Below are 11,844 nucleotides of genomic sequence, written 5' to 3'. Positions count from 1 at the left end.
TTGGCCCCGTGAAGATTCTGTGCCCCAGTGTGGGGGAATGCCAGCGCCAATAAGTGGGAGAGGGTAGGGTGGCAAGCATGGAGAGGGAGGAGGCAACAGGGGTTCATTTTTGTTGTTTTTGTTTGTTTGTTTGTTTTTTGGAGGGGAAACTGGGAAAGGAGAAATCATATGATATGTAAATAACTAATAAAAATAAATAAAAAAAATCAATTTGAAGGAGAGGGTAATCGTGGGGAACCATGAAGTATGTGAAATACCTGAATGAAACTGTCATCCTAAAATCCATTACTTAAAAAATATACTCAAGACGTTGGTTTTAAAAAAAAAAAGAAAGAAAGAAAGAAAGAAAGAAAGGAAGGAAGAGAGAAAGAAAGAAAAGAAAGGTCTTTTACTTAAGTATGTTATTAAATTGTTGAGCTAATAACTATGAGTACCCCCATGTGTTGAAATCTCTGCTAGAGTAGGGTATGGTGTTGGCAGTGAAGTGGACCCTGCTCTGTAGTGCAAGGCCTAGAAGGAGAAGTGGGCAGATGGCTGCTCTGCTGGCATTGTTCCATGACCTACACCAGACTGTGGTGTGTATCTGTCTGCTTTTTGACAACAGTTATAACCTGGGAGAGAAGGCCTGGCTTAGGGTCATTAGCGCCTGTTTTAGTCTGTGTGTAGATGAAAATAAACCTTGTTGGTGTCTTTTGTGTCATAATTAGAGATTTGTATTAGGAATTCTTTTCTTCTTTTTAATTTTCTGTATATCATGTACAAGTAATTGGATTTGTCCTAAATCTGAATGATAAAACTAGCTTGAAAAATGTGGGGTTGGTTGTCATTGTGTTTTCTAGGCTTTCAGAATGATCAGCTTTTTAAAATTGTTTTATTTTGAAATAATTTTAAGGCATGTTTATTTAATTTCTGATGACCTTGAACCCTTTTTCAGTGTGTTTGTTTATATTAGTGTGTGTGTGGGCAAGGGCATGTTTGTGGGGGTCAGATAGCACCTTTTGTTTGAAGCTAGGACTCTCTTCCTGTTTCCTAATGCTGTGCACTCTAGGCTAGCTGGCCCACAAGCTTCCCAGCTGACTGTCCTGCCTCCCTTTGTTGGAGGAGTGCTGGGGCTGCAAATGCTTGTCCAACAGCAGCTGGAGGTTTCCATGGATTCCAGGGTGGAGCTTAGAGAATCGAGGTACACAACAAGCACCTTGACCTGTTGAGGCATCTCAAAGCCCACAACCTATAATTCTGAGTTTTCATGTACTTATAATATTAAAATCAATCAGAGTACAGTGGTGCAAGCCAAGCAATTTAGTGCTTGACCGTGCTGTCACCTAACAACAGCCCTTGCTGGAATTCTGCTTTCTGTTCTTCTAGGATCCTTTTTCCTGTCTTAGGCACCACCTTGCCTTTAGGTTTCTGCTGTCCTCAACTCTTCCATATCTTCCATCACCTTCAAAGCACTGCTTCTCAACCTGTGGGCCTCAACAAGCCTTTCAAAGTTACATGTCAGATATCCTGCATATCAGATGTTTACATTTTGATTCATGACAGTAGCAAAGTTACAGTTATGAAGTAACAATGAAATAAGATTTTGATTTTGGTAAACCACAAGAGGAACTGTATTAAAAGGTTGCACCATTAGGAAAGTTGAGAAGATTGCTTTAAAGAGTCCTGGTTAAATGTTTCATAAGAATATTTGTCAACTTGAGTTTGGTTTCTTATAACATGATTGGTAACCTCAACACAGAAATTGCATTGTTCACACATTGTTAGCAGTACAGTGTTGTCTGTAGACTCACCTGGTGTCACTATGCTTGGGTGTTATTGTGCTACACTACATTGTCAGTCTTTATTCCTTTATCATTTAAAAATATTTTCAGATAGACACTATTAGACTAATCAGATATCCTACTTTTTATCAGTGTGATGCCTGGTAGATGGTAGATCTTTCCTTTAGTTATTACCTGTGATATTGTAATAGTGACATTCTTTTTTCATTGGCTTCTGCTACTTTTATTACTTGGAATAAAAGTAATCTCTTAGAAGTACAGAGGAAGAAAAAGATCTAAACTACTCTTTATTTCAGTATGTGCTTATGAAGATCCATATTATTCTCCATTTCAGAATCACAAATTTATCATTTAATTTTATTGTTTTATTAGTCATGGATAACTCTTTTGGGGTTGTACCTGTATCCTTCCAACTTGCCTCCATTCTTGAGGCGATTTTCTGCTTCCTAATACCACAGTCTGTTCTACTTGCCTTTCTTGAGACCTGAAGTCTCTTCTTCAAGTCTTATTCTTGTTTGACTTTACAAGCCAAGAAGTAGACACTAAATGAGCCGTTTTATGTTGATTCTGATATTGTTAGGAGCCTATTGCTTTATAAAGATATTTTTTTGTCTGTGTGTGTCTGTGTGTGTATCTGTGTGTGTATGTGTGTGTGTATTTGTGTGTGTGTGTGTGTGTGTGTGTGTGTGTGTGTGTGCTCACTCTATGTGTATAGGTACTCATAGAGGCCTAAGGGGTAATAGGATGCCCTGAAGTTGGAGTTACAGGTGGCTATATGCTACCTGATGTGGGCTCTCATAACTGAACAGAGAGAAGGGGTTCTCAAGAAGGGCAGAAAGCACTGCTGAGACATCTCTCCAGCTCCAGGAATCATAACTTTGTAATATCTTTCCTAGTAGTGTTTAAATAGTATACTGGGTTATTTTATTTTTCACTTTTTAAAAGATTTATGTATGTATTTCATGTTTATGGGTGTTTTGTCTGTATGTACATCTGCACAGCAGAATAAGACATTTGATCCCAGGGGACTGTAGTGTAGTACAAACAATTTAAGCTTATCCTCGACTAGCTTACAAATAAATGAGACTCAGACTATGGTTATTTTATTTGGCTTTGACAATTACCTGGGGCTAACTCTTAATCTACTTTTCGGGTCTGGCTACCTCCCCAGTGATGTTCCTCAAATACTTGCTGTTTCTCCTGGCCATGTGCCCATGGTACATCTCTTGTGGCACCTTCTCCTCTCTCCTCCTGCTCCTTCTCTTCCTTCTCTTCTTCTTCTTCTTCTTCTTCTTCTTCTTCTTCTTCTTCTTCTTCTTCTTCTTCTTCTTCTTCTTCTTCTTCTTCTTCTTCTTCTCCTTCTTCTTCTTCTTCTTCTTCTTCTTCATCCCCCTCCTCCTCATTTTCCTCTTCTCCTCCTTCTGCCAAGCTTAACCAAATAATTCAAAAACCCATCTATCTCTAATCCCTCCAGTAATTGACTGTAGCCATTTTTCTTTAATCAATAGTTTTAAATTAAAGAAAAAGGTTTGTACAACAAAAACTTTAAACTTGAGAATTCACTCTTAGGCCTAAGGGTATATAATTTAGCATTACAATTCATACCAACAAACCAAACCTCAACACTTTAGTTATATAGACTCTTGTGAAGCAAGAGCATCAAGCCATGAACCCTATTTTATTACAACTATGCGTGTTGTGTGTTGTGTGTCTGGTTTGATGCAGCCTTTTCTAGAGCTCATTTATTGTATAAATCATGGATTGCCTTTTCTTGGAATTGTATTTCCTCTAAATCTACGTTGAACTTTTAAAATTGGCAAGTATTGGTGATATGGTGATAAAAATTGATTATTATGAAAGATTTATGAATTTTACTACACACCACTTTATATTTGAAAAAACTGTTGCTTTGACATGATACCAGAAGCCATCTTACAAAGTTATAGAAACAAAGAAGACTTTGAGTAGGTTTTATTGCATGTCAGAACTAAGCCTGCCTTCCCAGTCAACAGATACTCCAAGGTTAACTCTGGGAACAAATCCAGAGGTGCCTATGTGTGTTTCTATATAGTAGGTCTGCTCATGAAAAGAAGTTGGAAAGTGTTATTTGACCTTGTCTTTGTAGAGTTATATATCAGTTGAGATGAATATGCTTGTGAACCTGTTCAGGAAAGATTTTGTGATGGGGCTGTGTAGCTGTATATCTTGCTTTTGTAAAGCATTTTTTTTTAGGTTTTTTTAATTAGATATTTTCTTTATTTACATATCATATGATTTCTCCTTTCCCAGTTTCCCTTCCAAAAAACAAACAAAAACAACAAGAACAAATCCCTGTTGCCTTCCCCCTCCCCATTCTTGCCACTCCACCCTGTCCCACTTACTGACCCTGGCATTCCCATACACTGGGGCACAGAACCTTCACAGGGCCAAGGGCCTCTCCTCCCATTGACGATTGACTTTGCAATCCTCTACTATTTCTGTAAAGCATTTTATTTCAGTCTAAGACTAAATTATTTGAGCATTCTGAAAACTAGATGATTTCTTCTTTTGAATGTGTTAGCAATATATAACAGCTTAATTCAGCAATAAACTTAGAGGCAGGTAAATAATATTCTAAAGCCTTCAGATAATTTCGAATGGCAAACTTTTATCTAATATAAATGTCTTCTAGGAATTTTCATGTACTATAACCTGCTGATCTGAAGAGACCAAAAATACGTAACTTTGGTAATTCTAATTTAATAGTAATTATGGTTGTAATAGTACATTCCTTATATAGTAGCACTATAAGACTATTTGGGGGATAGTGAGGTAGCTCATCAGGTAATGGCACTTACTGTACAAGCCTGCGTGTCTGAATCCAAAAATCTTTGTAAGAGTAGTTGAAGAGTATGAACCAGTTCCACAGAGTTGCCCACTGACAACACACTACAGCACAAAGATGCATGAATGTCCTTATGCACACACATACACAAAGAATATTTTAATTTTTTTAGAAGAATATCTTGAAATATATGTTCTCAAATTAAATAAGAAAATAGTAAAGCTCTTCATTTCAGTTACTAGTAGGGAAGTTATTTAAGCCTCAATTACTCAGTTTTCTTATTGTAAATCTAGGGATAAAACACCTTGTATATCCTTCAGACTTCTTATTGTTGAGAAACATTTAATAAAAATTATATTACTATGTAAAAATAATAATCTTAAATGTGCTAAAAGAAAAACATATAGCTGTTCTGCTTTCATATTCTGTTTGAATGTGTAAACTTTCATACCTTCTTAAGTGTCCAATGAATATTTTCTAGTTTTATGAATTCATCTTGCAAGTCTTATCACATGCTGATAATAAATACACACTTCATATTAGAGCTAGAGAAAGGACCCGAGGAGCTGAAGGGTTTGCAGCCCCATAGGAGGAACAACAATATGAACTCACCAGTACCTCCAGAACTCAAAGGGACTAAACCACCAACCAAAGAGTACACATGGCGGGACTCATGGCTCCAGGTGCATATATAGTAGAGGATGGCCTTGCTGGTCATCAAGGGGAGGAGAGGCCCTTGGTCCTTTGAAGGCTCTGTGCCCCAGTATAGGGGAATGCCAGAACCAGGAAGTTAGAGAGGATGGGTTGGTGAGCAGGGGGAGGAGAGAGAGAATAGGAGGTTTTCGGAGGGGAAACCAGGAAAGGGGATAACATTTGAAATGTAAATAAAGAAAATATCTAATTAAAAAAAGAATTTAGGGTACAATAGCTGGATTAAATTACACGTGGAAAGAAACTTGGGTGATGAAGAAAGCCCTGCATTCTAATTCTTGTGCATTAAATACTTAGAGTCCTGCATGAATTGATGTCTCCCACTAAATCCAGTACTCTGCTAGGTGTGGTGTTTACTTGAAGGACTTGGGCATCTTAGGAACCCTTTGACTAGGAGATTAATATTCCTCTGGGTTTATAATTTTTATCCAGTTTCCTGGTCCATATTCATAACTTAAAATGACTTACCCTTAGTCATTTTAAATCTGTTCTATCACACTATGCAAATTACTTTGAAATATGGCCTCATTGTATCTTTTTCCTTTATAGAGATAAATTTTGCCATTCCTTGAGTCATAGAGTATTATCAGTTAAGAGACATAAGTACACTTAAGAGGAAACACATAATTTTGCCACTTTTTTCTCTCCCTCATTGTTTTATTTTTTATTTTTTTAACATATATAAGAAATAAATATAATAAACCAAATACATGGACAAAAAAATATAAGAATCATATGATCATCTCAATGGAAACAAAAAAAGAAAGAAAAAGTCTTTGATAAGACTCAACATGCCTTCTTAATAAAAGCCCTAGAACAAGTAGGACTGTAGGAAACATATTCCAACATAATAAAGGTTATGTATGACAAACCAATGGCCAATATCATCCTAAATGAATAAGAACATTAATAAGCCCAATTAAAATCTAGAATGGGAGAGGACTGCCCACTATCCCTGCTGCTCATCCATGTGATTGAAGCATTAGCTGGAGCAATAAGGCAAGAGAAGGGATATAAATGGGAAAATATTAAGTCAAATTATTTTCAATTGAAGATTATATTGTCTTATACCCAATGTTCCCAAAATTTAACTAGAAAAATTGTAGAAATTATCAATAATTTCAGCAAAGTGTTATGATACATAATTGACTTACAAAATTTACCAGTCTTAATACATATGAGTAACAAGCATGTTGAGAAAGAGATCATGGACATGCTGTTCTTCCCAGTTTCTCAAATAAAATAAAATAAAATATTTAGAACATACATAACAGAAGAGGTTAAAAAAAAAGCTCCACAATGAAAACTTTAGATGTGTGAAAAAAGTGATTAAGAAATATATTAGAATTTGAAGACCTCCCAAGCATATAACTTTGTAGAATTAAGGTTGTGAAAAAAGACCTTTCTACCAAAACAGTTTACTGATTCAATGAAATCACAGTCAACATGCTCACCTCATTCTTCACATAAATAGAAAGAAAATCCTCAAGTTGATATGAAACAACAAAAGACCCAGAATAGCAAATCAGTCCTGGATAAGTGTTTGTTTCTATGCATTCTGCTCATTTTAAGTGCTAAATGCATTTGTCTAAGACCCTAGCTTTTATACATCTGTTTCTATTGAGTCAATTTTGTATGATATTAGAATTACTACTCTAACTTGTTTCTTGGGACCATTTGCTTGGAAAATTGCTTTCCAACCTTTTACTCTGAGGTAGTGTCTGTCTTTGTCACTGAGGTGCGTTTCCTGTATGCAGCAAAATGCTGGGTCCTGTTTATGTATCTACTCTGTTAGTCTATGTCTTTTTATTGGGGAGTTGAGCCTATTGAGGTTAAGAGATAATAAGGAAAAGTGATTGTTACTTCCTGTTATTTTTGTTGTTAGAGGTGGAATTATGTTTGTGTGGCTATCTTCTTTTGGGTTTGTTGAAATATTACTTTCTTGCTTTTTCTAGGGTGTCCCTCCTTGTGTTGATGTTTTCCATCTATTATCCTTTGTAGGGCTGGAATTGTTGAAAGTGTAAATTTGGTTTTGTCATGAAATATCTTGTTTTCTCTGTCTATGGTAACTGAGAGTTTTGCTGGGTATAGTAGCCTGGGTTGGCATTTGTGTTCTTGTAGGGTCTGAATGACATCTGCCCAGGATCTTCTAGCTTTCATAGTCTCTCTGTTGAGAAATCCGCCATAATTCTGATAGGCCTGCCTTTATATGTTACTTGACCTTTTTCCCTTACTGCTTTAATGTTCTTTCTTTGTTTAGTTACAGTTGGTGTTTTGATTATTATGTGATGGGAGGAATTTCTTTTCTGGTCCAGTCTATTTGGAGTTCTATAGGCTTCTTTTATGTTCATGGTCATCTCTTTCTTTAGGTTAGGGAAGTTTTCTTCTATAACTTTGTTGAAGATATTCACTGGCCCATTACATCGGGAGTCTTCACTCTATTCTATACCTATTATCCTTAGGTTTGGTCTTTTCATTGTGTCCTGGATTTCCTGGATGTTCCTGGAGCTTTTTGCTTTTTGCATTTTCTTTGACTGTTGTGTCAATGTTTTCTATGGTGTCTTCTGCCCCTGAGATTCTCTCTTCTATCTCTTGTATTCTGTTGGTGATGCTTGCATCTATGACTCCTGATCTCTTTCCTAGGTGTTCTAATTCCAGGGTTGTCTTCCTTAGTGATTTCTTTATTGCTTCTATTTCCATTTTTAGATCCTGGATGGTTTTGTTCATTTCCTTCACTTGTTTGATTGTATTTTCCTGTAATTCTTTACAGGATTTTTATGTTTCTTTTTTAAGGGCTTCTAGTTATTTACCTGTGTTCTACTGTATTTCTTTAAGGGAGTTATTTATATCCTCAAAGTCCTCTAATACCATCATGAGAAGTGATTTTAGATCTGAATCTTGCTTTTCCAGTGTGATGGTGTGTCCAGGATTTGCTATGGTGGGAGAACTGGGTTCTGATGTCAGGTAACCTTGGTTTGTGTTGCTTATGTTCTTAAGCTTGCCTCCCGCCACCTGGTTATTGCTAGTGCTACCTGCCTTCACTATATCTGAATGGAGCCTGTCCTTCCTGTGATCCTGGGTGTGTCAGAGCACCCCGGAGTAAAGCTGTCTCTGGGACCCTGAGATCCTGTTGTGACTAAACCCCTGGGATCCTGGGATTCTGGGTGTGTTAGAGTGCCTAGGAGTGGAGCTTCCTCTGGGTGTTGTGGGACTGGCTGAAGAGTTCGTACCCAAAGTCTACTCAGGCCTCTAGCCCAGACCAGAAGGGCTACTTGTATTCTATTTACTTTTAATTTTTATTATATTCATGCGCAGGTGTGTGTGTGTGTGTGTGTGTGTGTGTGTGTGTGTGTGTGTATACATCTATACCTATGGGTACACACATGCCACAGAACATGCTTGTTGGTCAGAGGACAACTTGCAGGAATTGATTCCCTATTTCTACCTTGCGGATTCTAGAGAACAAACCCATGTTCTTGGGCTTGGTTGCAGCCATTCAATAGGCTCCTATTTACCTTAGAAAGACTGCAGACAATACCTAAGTGATAAGTAAACTAAATCAAATGCCAAGGAATAAAACTGTTAGTACAGTCATCCAATTAATCGTTTCATATTAGTGTGAGATTGAACCTAGCAAAACTCAAAATTGATTCTTCTCTTAGTTGTTTACAGACTCTGCAGTCGATTCTTAGGGAAAAACTAAAACAGTTTAGGTAAACAAGAAACATGGTGTTTGATTTAGATGCCTACAATCTTAAGAGATGTACTACAGTCTGAGGGCCTCGTTAGTCCCTCTGTAAACCATCCTGGCTTGTGCACAGGAGTGCTGTGGGAAGTAATAAATTTAAGTAAGATTTATAATTAATTAGTGAGAAAGTTTGTTTCCTGTGTTGGCTCGTTCTGGTTTTTACTAAATATATAATCTTTTTTATTAAATTGTGTCTAAATCCTTTCTGGGTTCTTTAAGTGTCATCATCTCAGAAGTAATAACAAACTGAACAGAGTCACACAGAGGTAAAGGTTTGGACAAATATTTTAATGGCCTTAAGGAGATAAGGAGTCAGATCCCTCTTAAAGTTCTGAGCAGACAATACCTGCTCTGTGATTCTTGCCAGAAGTGAGGGGGCAATCTGAGCTTATAAATCAAGGGAGGATTTCAAAGCTTCTTAAGGAAGTACACCTCCGAGATATAGTGCACCTCTCAGTACACTAGGTCATTCCAAGTTGCTTCTACTATCTCTTAGTACTGAATTTGAGGAGGGGCCCCGAGCTTGAGTGAGTTATGAAGGTGTGTGTGTGTGTGTGTGTGTGTGTGTGTGTGTGTGTGTGTGTGTGTGTGTGTTTAACTACTTCCTGTTTATCCATTATATAATGTTAAAGTAGCTTAATCTTGTTTTTTTGTGTTGGTTTTTTTTTGGTTTTTCGAAACAGAGTTTCTCTGTGTAGCCCCTGCTGTCCTGGAACTCACTCTGTAGCCCGGGCTGGCCTCGAACTCAGAAATCCACCTGTCTCTGCCTCCCAAGCACTGGGATTAAAGGCGTGCGCCACCACCGCCTGGCTAATCTTGGTTTTTATGGGAAAGAAAAACCCACATGGAATGTTTGCTCTCTACTAACCTAACAGCACACATAGTGAGTTCTCATTGAGCAAAGTGGTCCTTTTCCCAGGCTTTTAACTTTCCCCACGAACTACTCAGTCAAAAATTCCAGAAGTCTTCTCCTCATTTAGGTCTTAATTTTAGCTTTATTTGATTAAAATGATAAGTATTTTTGCGTTTATTCATAGAAACCCTTTGAGGCTAGGAGTCATCTGTTTCTTCTCATTTAGGTTTCAGAACAATTTACAAAGCAGTGAAGGCATAAGAGCTTCTATCTAAAGGGTGACAACACCTGCCTAAGCTAGGGGTCTGTTACTGGGATAAAATGCCATTGCCAAATGCAACTTTGGAAGGAAAGAGTTTATTGCATCTTGTATTTCCACATCTCAGTCCATCACCACAGAAAGTCAGGGCAAGGCAGGAAAGTAGAGCCAAGGACACAGAGGAACCCTGCTTGCTTCCTTTCTCATGGATTGCTCATCCTGCTTTCTTATAGAACAGAAGCACCAACCAATCAGTGGCACCACCTGCAGTGAGTTGAGCCCTCCCACATTGATCTGCATCAAGAAAATGCTACCCAGGCAGGCAGGGGTGGGGATTTTCTTAGTTGAAGTTTTCTCTTCTAAAGCCTCTAACGTGTCAAGTTGACATGAAATTGTCTAACATAGTGTGTGGTATATTTCTCAGGTATTATTCAAGGAATAACTTAGCAAAAAGAAAGGCAGAGCAGGGGCTATTCTGTGGCTCTATCTAGCCCATCACTCAGTGTTTTGTCTTTAATTCTGTTACTCAAAGTCATACTTCAAACATGTGATGTCCTAGTACATGGAAGAAGTAACATGTTCAGTAAAGGTCTTTATCAGATGTCGGGCTATATATACCTTAGGGGTTATATAAAGAGTTGGAACTTGGTAACATAAGGCAGAGACTCTCCTTAACTTGTGAGTCTGGTTGCAGGCTTCTTCTTGATATTCTTAGAATGAATGAGTGCTTTTCATTTGGATTTTAAAAGTTGGGTGGTAACTTTTTTTAGTGAAAAGTTTAGAAAGGAAATGACTGACTGAATGAATGAATGAATTAGTGCATAAGTGAGCAAAAAATTTAAAGCATCATGGTAAGTGTAGTGTAGGACTTGTAGCTGTAATGCCCACAGACAGGAAGCTAAAGAAGGAAGGCCAGGAAGTCCAGATCATTCTATGCTTCATAGTGAGACCTTGCTTCAGACAGATAAAGATAGTGCATAGATGGATGGATAGATATTGGATGGATAGATAGATAGATAGATAGATAGATAGATAGATAGATAGATAGATAGATATTAAGTAACAATTCTTTATAAAATACTGGAATTGTGGATGGATAGATAGATAGATAGATAGATAGATAGATAGATAGATAGATAGACAGACAGATATTAAGTAACAATCCTTTATAAAATACTGGAATTGTGGATGGATAGATAGATAGATAGATAGATAGATAGATAGATAGATAATAACATATCCTTTACAAAATACTGGAATTGTGCAAAAGCATAAAAGTAGAAAAGATCATTCTCTTAATCCTGCTGACCAACACAGCCATGGTTAACATATAATGCTTGTTTCCCAGACTTTGTCTTATGACATAAGCATCATTATTTTTGCCCTAGCACTGTGATTTTATTATAATCTATAATGTGCTTTTTAAAAAATCTTTTATTGAAACTGACCAACAAGTCCTAAATTATCAGTTCTTTCAGCCAGCATAGAACATAATGAATATAGGAACCATATGTATATAGATAAAAGTAAAATAAAACCTTCATGACTCTCATGTCTAGGTATAAAGTATATGTAGCATCAATAGCCAAGGACTCCATTCTTTCTAATTCCAGAGTTGTCTCTTTTTGTGATTTCTTTATTGTTTCGACTTCCATTGTTAGGTCCTGG

The 11,844-nt window shown here is 37.2% G+C and overlaps 1 protein-coding gene and 1 long non-coding RNA gene across 4 annotated transcripts in view; one reads left to right on the top strand and one right to left on the bottom strand.

Moving 5' to 3' along the window:
* The window catches only part of Cwc27 (CWC27 spliceosome associated cyclophilin), a 188,979-nt gene that overhangs the window by 106,517 nt on the left and 70,618 nt on the right, over nt 1-11,844 (top strand). The gene's annotated exons all lie outside the window — the stretch shown is intronic.
* Nucleotides 1-11,844, bottom strand: part of LOC116083679 — a 32,910-nt gene that overhangs the window by 6,739 nt on the left and 14,327 nt on the right. The gene's annotated exons all lie outside the window — the stretch shown is intronic.

Source organism: Mastomys coucha, unplaced genomic scaffold (assembly GCF_008632895.1).
Source record: "Mastomys coucha isolate ucsf_1 unplaced genomic scaffold, UCSF_Mcou_1 pScaffold8, whole genome shotgun sequence".
Taxonomy (NCBI): Eukaryota; Metazoa; Chordata; class Mammalia; order Rodentia; family Muridae; genus Mastomys; species Mastomys coucha.
This window is presented reverse-complemented; position numbering and strand designations above follow the sequence as displayed.